The sequence below is a fragment of the Eretmochelys imbricata genome, chromosome 1, assembly GCF_965152235.1.
Source record: "Eretmochelys imbricata isolate rEreImb1 chromosome 1, rEreImb1.hap1, whole genome shotgun sequence".
In the NCBI taxonomy this organism is placed as follows: domain Eukaryota; kingdom Metazoa; phylum Chordata; order Testudines; family Cheloniidae; genus Eretmochelys; species Eretmochelys imbricata.
In genome coordinates this window covers 61041268-61044414 of record NC_135572.1, presented here as the reverse complement: position 1 = coordinate 61044414, position 3147 = coordinate 61041268, and positions in this window count along the sequence as shown.

The window sequence follows — 3147 nt, the reverse complement described above, 5'->3', positions numbered from 1 at the left end:
TCTAGTGCAATCAATCAATAGGAGTTTTGCTTGAATCAGGACTGCAGTATTGGTGACCCTGCTGAAATCTAATGTTATCTGAAGGGAGCTTGAGTCAATTTGGAAATAAAATCCACTAAGAAACCTGCACTGTTATTAAATACAATTGGTAACACTACGTGCAGTAGATAATAAGTCAAGGTTAAACGAATACAACTAAGCTAAATTTGAAGTTTCTTTGATTTTTTTTTTTAAATCACTGCTAAGGTGAATTCCCTTTTACTCTACACCTTTCCAGACTACACACAGACAAAAACTATTTTGTCAACTGTCTTAAGGCTGATAACTTAACACACAACAAGAAACATGGGGAAAACCAGACACAACATCCAGAGCAACAAACATAAGATGAATGTGACAGGAGATAATGGTTTCAAAACTCACTGTTTGATTTGTTTTCTTTTTAACTGGTGCTGCTGCCGTTCAGCCAGTGGTTTTCGTTCCTAGGCACACAAACAGGCATTGGAATCCTGCGCTGAAAGGAAAGGATGAGAAAAAGGGTAAGTACTCCTGAGTCATTAACTAGCAAGCAGCACGCTCAATAAGTCCCCTCATCAACAAAGAACAATATTAAACAGCAATAAAGATTATTAAAAAATCATCAGTCAGTACAGAAAAATCTAATACAAATAACATGCCAGTAATAAATCACAATAACAAATAGCAATGAGAAACATACGTCATAAGGACTATGGTAACACCACAGCTGATAAATAACTGCAGATGGTAATGAAGGAAGTAAAACAAAAAGGTAACAGCAATAATAAGCTCATCAATAATTACTTATCACTAATAATGATAAAGCTAACCCTATAGCAGTAGTGATAAGGACTATTCTAGCATCATCCATAACTATTCAGAGACACCAATAACTATGGAAATGCTGACTAGGAAAGACTATAACTGCACTAACGAATGAAACGAGAGGAGCCCATGCTAATTACGAGTGTGTCATATTAATAATCTTCACCACTCCTGCAGTGCAATGCTGCTGCACAGGGGTCCAGCGCCGCCTCCTATTTGCCGCCCCACCTTGGCCACTAGCACCTTGCAGCTGAGCTGCACCCCGCCTAGCCACCAGCCCCAACCCCAGCCCCAGCCCACGCCCAAGCCAAGGCGCGCGCGCGCGCGCCGCCCCGCGGCTGAACCCCTGGCGGGAGCGCGCCGGCCTCCCTCTCTCCCTCCCACCAGCCAGGGAGGAATAGAAGGCGGGGACGCGCATTCGCGCTCGTTCTCTCTCGCCGCGGGGGCTGGCGTCTGAGCCCGCTGCCAGAACGAGGCTCCCCTGGGGGTTGCGAGGGCCCGTCTCCAGGGACGCCTGGGAGGCATGTGAGGGGCTGCGGCGGAGGCGGCGGCTGCTGCTGGGCGGAGAGGAGCCCCTCCCCCACCGCCCCCGCCCCTGACCTCGCCCGACTCCACCTGAGGAGAGGCCGGGGCGCCCAGCCCATGCCGCTGCAGCGCTGCGAGAGGCGATGCCAGGCCCTGGGCTGTAAGGTGTGGCTGGGGGTGGTTGGTCTTCTTGGGATCCAGGAAGTGCTAAAGGATCCCCCCAGCCTAAGGGAGGGGAGGGGAGGGGAGGGGGTCCACAGGACCTGGAAAACCAAATAATTCCGGGGGACAAGTAATGAACAACAGGGACAGGAGTGCGGTCAAAGGGTCAAACGAAGGGATCCGGACGGGGACGCCGAGCAGAGAACCCCGGACAGCGCCCACTGCTTCTCGAAGGCGTCAAGGGAGTCAGTGGACGCCGCCCAGAGGAACTCTGCCCGGCGGCGTGAACGGACGGAGGATCGGAAATAGGCCCCACCGTCACAGGAGACTCCATCGGCCAACCTCCTCACTCTGGTTTTATAGATGTTTAGCCAGGGCCAGGAAGAGGTTGATCAGGTGGTCCCTTGACTTAGTGGGGCCACAGACAGGGAGTGCATAGATAAGGAGGTGAGGGGGAAAGTGCAACCAAAATCTTAACAAAATATTTGTGAGGAGCCAGAATAGGGGCTGCAGCCCCGCGCACTCCAGGTATACTTGCGCCAGGGTGTCCCTCACACCGCAAAAGGGGCAGGTGTCCGGGATTGGGATGAACTGTGCCAAGTACACGCCCGTGCTCGCTGCCCTGTGAAGGAGCCGCCAACTGATATCCCTGGCGGGCCTCAGGACCAGGGTGGAATATAGGCCAGCCCACCGGGCCTACTCACCCTCTAGAGGGCTGGGGGTGGTTGGTGTTGGGGGGCAGAACAGTGTGACAAAGGGATCCTGGATCCCCCCACATACACACTTCCCCTGGCGGCTGTAATGCTGCCAGATTTCTGACTGCGGGGGTTGTTCTCAGAGCCCCAGCAAGCCCGTGTTGGCTCAGCACTTCAGCCTGCTTCGATGTGATAAGCGTTTCTAGCTCTCCTGGTTGTGGTGGAATCAGAACACCTGGACTGAGTGCACCTCCGCGGCTGGAAGACCAATAGAAACAAGCCCGAGTCGATTGCTGTTGTAAAATCCCATGATTTTTAAGCCAGTCTCACAATTTATTTTTTTTTACCACTTGTGGTCAGCAGTGCTGTTTTTGGATGAAACAAAGTGTGCGGCTGTCAGAAAATAGCACAACATATCACAACTCTTTGTACAGTGTTTTGATATCCTTGCATGGAAGGAGGGATAGACATGCAGAGTATTATATTCTTATCTATGTGTGTGTACACATATATACATAAATATATATATCTTCACTTTAATAACATTTGGGCAGGGGCTTAAAATATAGTTTGACTATAGCAGGGATGTTACTGTACTAAAATGTGCTTTTTTAAAAGGACATGTAGAAATAATGTATGATAATTAACAGGAAGGAATTTTTTTTGAGGTTGAGTCCAAGATTGGGGGGAGGAGGGGCAGAGAGAGGATTCTTGGTTACAAAACAAAAGCAAGTATAATGTTGTATATTACCAGTAGTTTTTGTTCAGTAGTCTTTATTTGTCCCTAATTGTAATATTCTTTTCAAAGTACACATTTATGAAAAAGTTACTTTTTTATTTAACATGCAAAGCAGATGCTTTGTCCTCGGCAGTTAATAATATGAATCTATGTGGGTTAGTGTGACCAGATAGCAAGTGTGAA